Consider the following 12,255-nt stretch of genomic DNA (forward strand, 5'->3'; position numbering starts at 1 on the left):
CGCGCCGGGGAGCTGGGGGGGCCCCCGGGGCTGGGCCAGGCCGCGGCTCCCGGGACTTGGCCGCCCCGTCTGTCAGGAGCAGCAGCATTTTTTGGGAGAGGTATCACGCGTGCTTCCCTCCTGCCGCCTCCCTGGATTGGCTTGTTTGCCAGCCCTTCCCGGCAGGCGTGCCGTGCCGTGCTGTGCTGTGCCGTGCCGTGCCACGCCAGGCTGCTTTGATCTGGCAGTAACTGCCGATACCGGTTCCTGGCGCTGGGATGAGGAGAGCTGGGAACCGCAAGGTGCAGCGGGCAGGGAGCTGGGACAGGCAGGGAGCCAGGATGGGCAGGGAGCAGGGACAGGCAGGGAGCCAGGATGGTCAGGGATCTGGGGCAGGCAGGGAGCTGGGGTGGGCAGCGTCGGGTCCATAGGGTGAGTGGGCTGCTTGGCAGGGAGGGGGATTTGTGACCCGCCATGTCCCTGAGGAAGGGCACTTCCCGGGAGTGCAGTGATCCAGGTCGGCCATCAATCAACCAACGCCGCAGGGATTCGGCCCTGGTTTGGGACCCTGCAAGGCGCTGTGTCCCCCGGGGGGAGGGTTGGGAGGCATTTGCAAGCTGCTCACAGCCCAGCCAGCAGCGGCGCGGAGGCAAGCTGGGAGCCGTGGCCTGGAACGGGCCTGCCGGAGTCAGCTTGGGATTTATTACCCTGCCAGTGGCTGCCGGGCAAAGGTGACAGTGACTAATGGCTTGTTACACGCCTGCCACATCTCATCTGTGCACCGCGGCCGGCTGCCGGCGCTCCCAGCCCCGGTGTGCGGGCGGCCTGTGCCTGCCCTCTCTTCCCTGGGGGGGACGGGGGATGAACCCCCCACTGTGCCCCCACGGGGACCTCGACCGGAGCGGGTGACGGTGACAGCTGGCTGGCTTGGCTCGGGAATCTGTCCCTGTGCCGAGGATGGAGACTTGCTCTGGCAGCATCCCCGTGGTGCTTGCTGCCTGCCTAGTGCCCAGGCAGAGCTGGGTGGCATTCCCAAGGGTACCACAGTATCTCGGGGCTTCCCAGCCGGTGGCACGCTCCAAATGTCCCCAGTGAGCCTCGTGTGACACACGGGACTTCCCAGCACACGAAACTCCTCTGTGGTTGCAAAACCATGAGCTGTGCTTGCCACCGGCACCGTGGAGTCCCATGCCGGGGTTGCCAGGCTGGGACGAGGAGGAGAGCGTGCGTGTGGGGATGGATGCTGAGAAACCCACAAATGCATTCACTAGGAAAATTAAAAAATTAACAGGCACCGGCTCGCTCTAGATTAGTAAAGGCAATGAGATAAAAGCGGCTCTTTATACCTTGTGAGAATTGCTGATAAGAGCATTTGTTCCTCTGCATTCTTTAAAAAGAATGCAATAAAAATTTAAAATAGGAAGGGAAAAGGGAGATGGGGGGAGGAGAAAGCCTTGGCAGCAAGGGGGGCTGGGGTAGGCGGTGGGCAGCACCGGCGCCACAGGCAGCAGCAGCGTGGTGGGCAGTGGGGCCTGTTGGAGGAAAAGAAGGAGGATGGAAGGGAAGCAGAGGCAAGGGTGAGCTGGGAAGGGGCTCAGGTGCATGGGCGGGGGGGTGTGGTGGTGTGGCAGCCTGCTCGGGGATGCCTGGGTGGGGCATTTAGAGGTGTTCCTGCTCAGTCGCATGGATGATTCTGGCCTGCTGCGAAGCCATCCCTGCCGTGTCTCCTGCAGAGATGCATGTTTATGGCCAGCAGAGCCCGGACCAAATTCCTTGCTGGAGACTCCTTTCTGCCTGGGGAAGGTTGGGGTCCTGCCTGTCCGAGCCTGCCGAGCCTGTCCTGCACGCAGGGCCGACCAGCATGGCTTGTAATGGCTGGTAAATGATCGGCAACTTCCTCCACTTGCCAGCGGGCTGAGCCCCACCCCGCTCATTTCACTGGTGTCTGCAAGGTCGGTTGCAGGCAGAGCCCGCAAGGTGATGGTGGGATAGCACAGGGGGGACCTCCATGGTCCCCACCTAAAGTGTCCACATTCCTACACCCGGTGTAGGGGATACAGGGGGCATTGGGGTGCATGGAGGGGACCGTCATGGAGCCCTTATCTCCACAGGGTCCAGGCCCACCCTGGGCATTTGCTGTGATGGATCTGGGGTGTCCTGGATCCTGTTTGGCGGTCTGAGCAGTTTTGGGGTGGGGGTCAAAGGGCTGGATGCCACTCCAACCTCTTGCCCCCGTCGGTGCCTGTCACAGGCATCCCCCAGCACTGCATTTTGGAGGGTGAGGGGCACACTTGTGGCCCCCCAAATGCGGCACTGGTGGGGAACAAATACAGTGGAGTCCGAGCTGTCACCCCCCCGCCATCACCCTGAATCTTGGGGGCACCTTCTCTGACGTTGCGCAGCGACCCCCACAGGGGGGTTCCCCAATCCCCAGTGCACTGCCACCCCCATGAGGGGGGAGGGGTTCCCCCTCTTCCCCAGCATCCTCTTTTAGGGGAAACCCCCCTCCCCCCCCCAAGACCTCCATGGGGGGGTGTCGTGTGTGTTCCTCTTAAGGAATCAGGGGGTGTCGTGTGTTCCGCTTAGGGAATCACCCTTCTCCGTGCCTCTCTCTCTCTCTCCCGGGGGGAAGGTGCCAGCCGCCCCCCCACCCCGCCCCCGTCGGGGCCCTGCCCTGCCCGGCCCGGCCCCCGGTGAGTCACGCTCCAGCCGTGCGGCTCCCGGGGCGGCGGGCGGGCGCCGAGGGAAGCAGGAAGCGGCGCGGGGGGGGAAGGCTCAGCTCGGCTCCGCTCGGCTCGGCTCCCTCCACCGCTCTGCCCATGGAGGAGCGCAGCCCCCGCTGGACAGCGCGGCCGACGGGTGAGTGCTGCTCCCGTCCCCCGGTACCCCCTCCTCGTTCGCCGGTACCCCCCATTCCTTGGTACTCTCCTCCCCAGCGCCGTGGGGGTGGGAGGGAGGGAACACGGGTGCTGGCTGGTGACCAGCTGTGCTGGAGGGGTGGGCTGGGTCCGGTGTGGTCCCACCACCCGCAGACCCCCCCCCTCTCCCCAGGTGCTTCGCCTCTGCTGCTGGGTTGGGGGCCACCGAGGTCACCCTGGGGCTGGGGAATGGAGGTCACCCTGGGCTTGGGGGATGCCGTGGCGTGGGGAACAAAGGTTGCCGTGGGGTTGAGAGACCCCATGGTGTGGAGGACAGAGGTTGCTCTGGAGTTGGAGGACACTGTAACTTGGGGGACAGGGGTTTCCCTGGGCTTGGGGGACCCTGTTGTGTGAGGGGCAGAGGTTGCTCTGGGCCTGGGGTACCTGTGGTGTGGGAAAGAGGTCACCCTGGAGTTGGTAGACCCCATGTTGTGGGAGACAGAGGTCACCCTGGAATTGGGGGACCCTGTAGTGTGGGGGACAGAGGTCACCCTGGAGTTGGAGGACACAGTCATTTGGGGGATGGAGGCTACTTTGGTCTTGGGGGCCCCTGCCATGTGGGGGGCAGAGGTCTTTATGTGTATAGGATGGAGGTTGCCCTGATCTTGGGGAACCCTGTGGCATGAGGGACGGAGGTCACCCTGGGGTTGGGGGTCCAGCTGCTGTGTCTCCTGGGGATTGTTGGGGGGAGATGGGGCCTGCTGGGTGATGCAGGCTCAGGGTCTCGTTGGATGAGCTGCTCAGTCCCTGTATCCCACATTGTCACAGGGACTGTTTGGGTCATTTCCCATGGACTGGCAGGGCACAGGGTATGTGAGGCTGTGCTGAGGGCTTGGCTGGTGGCACCGACCTTGGTGTGTCTTCTTACCTGGCTGTTGGTACCTTTCCTGCGCCGAGTCATAGGGAGCTGCCACAGGGCCGTGCCTCAGTTTACCCACACACTGCTTGGCCTGATTGGGCAGCTCTGGTACTATCCGTGTTTCTGGACACTTGGGGCCACTGGCGCTGGGGAGGGAGCGTGTTGCCAAACAAACTGCTGCCTGACGCGGGGACCCCAGGCACCGCACGCCACTCTGGGGTGGTGATGCCGCCCCAGAGTCTTGCCCGGCTTCATCGTCTGCCGCTCGCTGCCTTTTTTGCTCTGCTCCATCCTTGCTCTTCCACCCCTACCTGTGCTGCCTGCCTTGCCCTTCACCCTGGGGCCCGGTGCTTCACCCTGCTGTGCTTGTACCCTGTGTTGTGCCACGACTCTTGCCTGCTGGTGCCAGTGCCAGCCCCTGGCTGCTGTCCCCAAACCCTGAGCAAGTGCCCTTGGAGCAGTAGGGCCAGCATCTGGCTCCCTTCCTCCTCATCATCCTCCTTCTCCTGCACCCATCCCTTTGGAGCAGGGCATCCCTATGCAGGCCTGGAGCTGGAGTGGGTGCTAGGGGATTACCCGTCAGGCCACGAGTGGTATCCAAGGTGGGAGTTAATGGAGGGAAGAGGCCGAAGCGGGAAGCAGTGCCTGCTCTGGCGCGCCTGCGCGAGCATCGGGGTGAGCACCCCGCTGCGGTTTGTGGGTGTGCCCCCGAGGGGAGCGTGTGTGCCGGGCTGCGTGTGCGCTTGGCAGCGTGTTTGTGCAACCTGGTGGGGAGGTGCTGGGTGTGACAGTGGTGAGCAGGGTGTGCGCAGTGCATGGGGACGGGAGGGGGGTGCCTGCGCACACGCGCGTGCAAGCAGCGCTCGCGGGGCGTGCTCACCCCCCCTCTTGTTGAGTGCACACCGAGGCGTGTGAGCATGTGTGTGCACGTCCCTGTGTGCCTGCACTCGTGTGTGCGTGCACAAGTGTGCACGCCCAGGGGTTTTTTTCGGGTGGTGAGGGGTTTGGGTGCGTGTGTGTGTGCTGGCTGCAGGGCAGGGAGCATTACAGCGGAGACAGTGGCTTTGGCAGGGGGCCAGGCTGCCGGGGGCGGGCGGGTGGGATTGGACCCAGGACAGTTTATCGCTTCCTGATGTGCCAGCGCCTGGGATGGGGCTGCAGGTTGGGTGACATCTCAAGGTGGGGGGGGGTCGTTATTTTTAATCTCCCCTGCTCCTACCCCCAACCCTCTCCCCCAAGCGCTGCCCCTCACCCTGGTGTCTGGCAGCAGCCCCCCGGGGGAGGTCTTGTTAGGGGGGGTGTGGGTTGGCTTTGCCTGGGTGCAAGCAGCGGTGCTCCTGCCCCACATCAGGAGGGCACAGTGCCATGGGTTACCCCAGTGTCCCCCAGCCCCAGCAGTGTTGTCAACCCCAGGTGCGAGGTTTCGTGTTGTGACATGGGTAGGGAGGAAAATGGCCTTTGCCTGTCTCTACCTTCACCTCCCAATGGGGGAACCCAGCCTGGGTCCTCATGTTGCTTGGGTGCAAGCTGGTGGGTGTCCCCAGGGTGGGGGTCCAGATGCTGGAGGGAAGCCGCAGGGCAGCACGGCCAGCAGCTGGGACAGAGCTTGGCACGTTGCAGCCGTCCGGGCAAGCTGCCAGGGGGATTGCCCTTGAAATAGCCCTTGCTGTGCCTCGTGCCTCAGCTGCCCTCCGCTTGGGGGGGGGGGGGCACCCCATGTTCCCCCCCTTCCCCACTCCCAGCACCCAGCCGGTGGTTGCACCGCGGTGCGGGAGGAAGCGAGTCCCGGCCGATAACGGCGGCTGCCTTATCGTGGGGCCTTCTGCAAGGGCGGGCAGCGTGGCCCCCCCAGCCCTTATCTGCCTCGGCCCTTGTCCCCGGCTGGGCTCGCAGCCCCCCTCCTTGACACCCCCGCCAGCACCCGCAGGGGTCGGCCCTTTCGGGGGCAGCCTGCTTGGCAGCCTGCCCCCTCTATCCTTTTTGAAGTTTAAAATCCATTTAAGTCAAGAGGAGGGAAAGTTTATTGCCTCTAAAGCCCCTTGCGTTGAGCAGTAAATCCTCTTTGCTGCGCTGACGCTGCCTCTTAGCACCCGTGGGACTGGGGCCGAGGGGGGGGGGTCCAGGCTGCGTGTTCCCCCCTATCCTCAACACCCTGCAGCCAGGAGCTCTGTGTGCCCCCTTAAACCCTGGCCAGCATGGGGTCGGGGTCCACGTGCAGCCCCCCCAGCCTCACGAAGCTGGCAGGAGCATCACTGCTTGCTTGCCACTTGTTTGCTGCTCGCTCGCCATTTGCTTGCCACCCTCCTTGCTTGCACAGATTTGGCCCAGAAAGGGGGTTCACCTTGTGACATTGATTTCCCCGGCCTCCCCAGCGGTGTGGGGGTCTGCACCCCCCCACACACTGCCGTGCACCTGGGAGCTGGATGTGCTGCCAGCATGCCAGCGTTTTTATTTGATTTCCCTTCTCTAGAGCTGGCAATATTTAAATATTAATGCCTGCCTCTAATTGCTGTGTCAGAGGAGCGGGTCAGAGCGGGCGCAGGGGCGGCTAAATTTGTTGTCTCGGGGAGTGTTTGCCAAGGAGAAATGTTTGTGCCCACACACACACACACACATATGTGGATATTTTAATTTTATTTTATTTCTTACTCCCTTGGGATTTTCTCGGCCGTGGTGCAGCGGGTGTCGAGGTGGGCCAAGTTGTGCTGCCCCACTGGGCTAGGCAACCCATTTTGCAGTGGGGCCCCACTCTTGGGGTGGGGAGGGTGAGTGGCAAAGATTGGGGGGGGGTTCCGTGGTTGGTTGGTTGTTGTGTTGTTTTGTTGTGTTGTTTTTTTTTTTTTCTGAGGGCAGAGCGGCGTCAGATGCTTGCGTGCTCGCTTCCTGTAATAAAGCGACCGCCGGCGCGCTTGTCACCTGCTCTCTGTTGTGCTGCCAAGCAGCAGACATGCCGCTTCTTGCTGCGGGCCCTGGCGCGCTCCCCGCCGCCGCCGCCGCTCCTCCCGCTCGCCCCGGGCGCTCGCCCGCTGCCAGCGCGGCCCTAGCAGGTGTTTCGGGGAGGGTGCGACGGTGCCTGTTGCCGCACGCCCCGCGCGGGCGGGGGACGTTTAACTGTTCCCCGCTGCGGCCGTGCCCCCGTCGACGCCTTCCCCGGGGCGTAGCGGCGATGCTGGGGTGTTGGTTTTGGTGTGTTTTTTTTTGGCGTTTGGGTGCTCGCCGTCCTGCCCCTCTGCTGGTGGGGACGCGTCCTTGCTCCGTCGCCCTCCTCCCCGGGATCTGGGGTGTGGAGCCCCAGCAGGAGTTGGCAGAGGCGCTCAGCTGAGCCAGCCCAGCTGCAGGCAGGTGTCTCCGGTTGTTGCCGGCTGTGCCGTGCCGTGCTGTGCCACGCAGTGGGGCCGGGAGTGGGGGGTCCATGCAGCATGTGCCACACAATGGCTGTGCAAGCTGCTTGGCATGGCTGCTGCCCGCTGTGCCGTGCCTTGCATGCCCCTCGGATGCACAGGGTGCTGCTGCTGCCCAGCATGCTGTGCCATGTGTCCCCCATGGACACACAGAGCACTGCTGCTGCCCTCTGTGCCATGCCATGCGTTCCCCTTGGACACACAGCTCTGGTGCCACCACCTTCCCAGGCTTTCCAGCGTTGCTGAGGGGACTTTCCCCATCAGGGGTCACCTCTGCCTGCCCCAATGCCCTTTGCATCTCCTCCACAGCCATTGCTCCTTGCCTGCTCCCAAGGGGCAGCCCGTGCCTCTCCCAGCCACTCCCAGGCTGGAGTGTGGTAGTTGTAGGGTACAGGAAAGGTAAATTGTGCTCAGATATTCCCGGTGGAGGAGGCAGGATGGGTTTTGCTCCTTCCCACCCGCATCCCGCCCTGATCTAGCCCCGGCTCCTGACACCGGCTTTGTTTCCGCCATATAACAAGATGATGGGTTAGGGTCAAGCTGCGGGTTCATAACTTGTTGGAAGACTTTGCTGAACAATAAAGGTGTCTGGCTTTATATCTGCTCGTATTTTATCCTCACCATGGCCTTTCCCCAGCTCCGGCCGGGATTTACGGCAGGGGATATTTGAACGTGTCGAGGCGAGCTGGGGAAGCCGAGGCCAAACCCCCTCCCCACGCCTTTGCATTCAGTGCCTGTGTGCTGAAATATTTACCTTCCAGCTCCTCTGACAGTTCAAGCCGTCTCGTGAAGCAAAGGTTATTGAACTGCGAATGTTATGACATTACATTTTTGTGTCTGCACTTTCAAGATGCGTGATGCAGCCTGAATGATAAGTGATCTCGGGGTTAAGGGTGGGTGGGTTTTTTGTGGTTTTTTTCTCTCCTTTCTCCTCTCCCTCCCTCCTGCTCTTCTCCCCGCCTCAGCACTGGCTGTTGGCTCTGCTGGGGCTTGATAACGCTCCCTTTTATTGCCCTGCCTTTGCATTCCTGCTGCTGGTCTCCCTGCAATTGGTGTGGGTGCTGGGGAGGGTTTTAGGAGGTGGGAGAAGGACATTCCCAGTGCAGAAGCTGGCTGCACTGGTGAGTGTCTCAGTTTCCCTAACCCTGGGCTCATCTCTCATGCCATGGGGCGTGCCAGGGTGGGCCACACCAGCAGCCCCTCTAGTGGAGGATGCTGATGCTGAGCTGGTTACCCCAACCCTTCCTTCGTCCCAGTGTGGAGGGAAGCACAGCATCCCGCATCCCACCGGGGCTGTGCTGCAGGGCAGGAGGTGATGTGCTGGTCTGTGCCCTGGTGCCAACCTTGCAGCCTTGTGGGGGGGGGAGGGGAGCACTGGCAGCTGGGGGTGCTGAAGCAGTGCTCCCTGGTGCTCCAGCTGTGGGCTCTGAGCATCTCAGCAGCTATTCCCTCTTGAGACGCAAAATCCGGCATGGCCTGTTGGCCCTGGGGGACGTGTGAGGATGGGGACAAGTGGCAGAGGGTCTGGCCTGGCCCATACACACTAGAGGGCAGCATCAAACTGGATCAGCGGGCTGCATTCAGTCTCTGGGGGCTTCGGGGGGGTCTAACTCCCTAGATTTGCCTTGGTGTGGTGGGTTTGGGGCAAGGGAGCTGCTTGTCTTTAAGGGACACTTAAACCAAACCTGTTTGCAAACCAAATGCAACCGAGCAGCAGGACGAGGGCTCTCAAACCAGTCTGACCCGTGGTGTGTCCCATCATTTCAGGAGCAAATTAATTAAGTCATTCCATAAATTTGGCTGCATTTGCTGCTGGTGAATCACATCTGGGCCTCCCCCCCCCGGCCTTTCCCCTCAGTCCTCCCTTTCCCTGGGCTCCCCCTCCCCACTCTGTCTCAGCTCCCTGCTAGAGTCAACATCTCACCCCGCAGCGCCTGGAGATTTCTATCGGCTCAGGGCCGGCCGAGCATCCCGAGCATCCCGGGTCGGGGCGGCTGCCAAGCTAACAGAAACCAGCTGGGCGGGCGGGGGGGCCACCAGGGAAGGGGGGAAAAAAATAAAAGAGGTCAGGGCCCGGGAAATTAAATGTTCATAAACGTAGGCCCGAGCGCTTAAAAAGTAGGGCAGTGCCATTAAATCTCATTAAAGTTTAATACCTATCAGTGCCACTTCAGGCAGCCCTTGGACATTGCTTTAATTTGATGGGTGTTAAGGGAGAATTATCAAATAATTGTGCTGGCTGGGGACTTGCTTTTATCATGTTACATGGAAAGCTCTCCCGGCTTTGTGCTGCACATCAAAACAGCGGTGGATAGGTATTGTTCTGGGGTGGGGATGGGGGAAGAAGGCTGCAGGAGGGGTCCCCGCTGTCCCCATCACCTTGGTGGTGGCAGGAGGGATGAGGGACACCAGATCAGGTAGTTACAGGGATTAGCTGCCCCAGGGAATCTGATTTTCCTGCCCAAATGTAACCCATCTGCCCACGGGCAGAAGGTCTGTTGCATCCCTGGGGGTGCCATGGGGACAGCGAGCATCCTGCCATCGTCCCCATGGGTCCTGCCAGTGTCCCCATGGCCCAGCAGGGTCGTGCTGCCTTTCCTGTGCTTGCTGCCTCAGGATGCCAGCACAGAGCTGCAGGCGCTGCTAATTAATACTAATTTTTGGAGAGGCTCGGGGGGACGGAGGGAATTGCCGATGGGAGGTGCTGAGTGTGCTGGGAATCACCTGCTCCGTGCAGGAGCGAGCACATGGGCCCTGTGCATTTTATATAGGGTGCACCCAGGGTTGTTTTTATTTCTTTCTGTTTCCTCCTTCCTCGCCGTAAAAGTCCTGGTTGATAAAGAATTAGTGCCAGGTCGTTAGTCCTGGTTTTTATGAGATAAACCCGGGCACAAGGTGCTGTCGTGTAAACGCTGGGGCCAGGGGAGTGGGGGGACGGGGAGAGAGGAGCTGCTGCCATGAATTATTCAGCACCGGCTGATTTCACATTATTCTCACTGATACTTTTACAACCTGTCAGTAAATAAAAAGATTCTACATTATTTATAGAAATGGACCCGAATTGGTTAGGAGAATTTACTGTTGCTATTATTAGGGGCTGCTCAGCATTGCGTTAATGAGAGCCGGGTGATGGCAAACGCTGCTTCCCGCCGGCTCGGCGTCCCCCAGGCTGCTGCCTCGGTCCCCGAGGGTGGCTGTGTCCCCGTGGCTGTCACCGCTGCCAGCTCCCTTGGTTGGGGCCTTGCATGTGTCCCCAGCTGCAGGCGGGATATGGAGGGATGGAGGGCTCCTGAGCTTTGGGCTGCTTGAAGCAGGGATGACTCCTTCCCAGGGATGCCTCCCTGTAGATGTCACCGTCCCAGGGACATCTTGTGGTTGGGGATGGTATCTTCCCAGGGGTGTCTCCTTTCTAGGGACATCCTCCTAGGAATATCTCCTTGCCTGGACATCTCCTTCCCAAAGACATATGCTTGCTGGAGATACCTTCCTGGGAACATCTCCTTCCCAAGGACTGCATGGTCCTGGGGCTGCCTCCTTCTCAGACACATCTCCTTCCCAGGAACATCTTCTTCCTAGAGATGTCTCCTTTCTGGAAACATCACCTTCCTAGGTGCCAGCCCTGAGACACATATCTCTTCCAGAGGGGGATGCTCTCCTGGCATGATTCAGTGAAATGATCCCCCCATGCACATGTCTTTGCATCCCAGCACGGCTCCACTTCCAGCCTCTCCTCCCCACCCCAGCATTTGCCTGTCACCTGAACAGGGGACATCCCATCATGTGCCTTTCCCGGATCTCATCCGAGCTTCCCACATCCCTGATGTAACAGCTCTGGGGAGGTGGCAAAGCATCGCATGGCACAAGAATTAAATCAGAGGGATGGGAAGCCCTGGCGAGGGGGCTGGGGGTGCACCGAGGCACCGTGGCCCTGTGCCCTACGGACAAACGGCTGCGCCGGGTGGAAAAACCGAGAGGAAACCCAAGAGTGAAATGGTTTCTCTGCGGTGTCCTAAGGTGGCTGCTCCCAGCCTGCCAGTGACAGGTTTATTGGCAGGCAGGCCGGGCTGGAAGGATTGTCGGCTATTTACAGTGCTGGGGCCGTGACTTTGCGAGCAGACAGTTAACATAAATTCACATGATGGATCAGTTATCACTTCATTGAACTTGTGGCGGATCCATTGAAGGCTGTGCAGTAACATACTGTTTCCTGGCTCCGCGCAGCGCTGGGATACATTAAATACACTTTATTTATAGCTTACCATTGCTGCACTGTGGGCAGGAGAATGCAGCTTTTGCAACTATCATCTAATTTTATGATGAGCATTAAAGCAAGGCCTATAATTTGCACCTTTTTATTCATTAGACACTGGTGCAGCCATAAGTCAAGAATGCCCAGGGATTTAGATGCAGATCCAGAAGATAAACTATTGACAAGCCAGATGTATTTTTACATTAGTGTGCCTTTACAATAGTTTATGTTGAGAGTGGAATATAAATTGCATTATTAAATACGAACCACTCTTGTAACCGCTGCTCTGCCTGTTCCCACACGGGCAGGGTGGGATTTGGAGCCACCAAGCAAGAAGGCTTTGCCTAATGGCTGGAGGTTGGGTTGGGCACATTTATTTTAACTTTATTGTAGCCCTGGATGCGCCGATGCAGCGGGGCAGGGGTCTGTGCCAGGTCTATCCCTGGGAGGAAGTGGTGGCCCTGTGGGATGTCCCCACAAGGAGCAGAGCCACCCCAACCATGTGCCCCCACCAGAGACCTCTGCTCGGCCACTGCCACCCGGCCAGCAGTGAGTTAAATCCCTTTGTTTCCGAGGCAATACAGTTTATATTATGAGCATGAATAAAAGATGGTTGTGCTAGGGGTAGCTGTCAGGATCTTCGCTGCCTATAAAGGCTTCTACTGTAGCTTGACAGTAAAAGACTGTGTTTGGGGACTGATGTGGTTTCTCAAAGGAGCTAAATAAATAAGGGACGCTTATTTTACACCAGTAAAGGCTGCTGGAAATTTAAAGCCCTGTTTATCTCGCTGAAATCTTGGTGTTTATTGTTATCTCATGTAGGGGGAATTTGCATCTTTGCTAATAATT

General features: G+C 59.7%; 1 protein-coding gene across 1 annotated transcript in view; it reads left to right on the top strand.

Annotated features, from left to right (window-relative positions):
- Positions 1-12,255, top strand: part of GSE1 (Gse1 coiled-coil protein) — a 97,341-nt gene that overhangs the window by 35,437 nt on the left and 49,649 nt on the right.

The sequence above is a fragment of the Apus apus genome, chromosome 11, assembly GCF_020740795.1.
Source record: "Apus apus isolate bApuApu2 chromosome 11, bApuApu2.pri.cur, whole genome shotgun sequence".
Lineage (NCBI taxonomy): Eukaryota > Metazoa > Chordata > Aves > Apodiformes > Apodidae > Apus > Apus apus.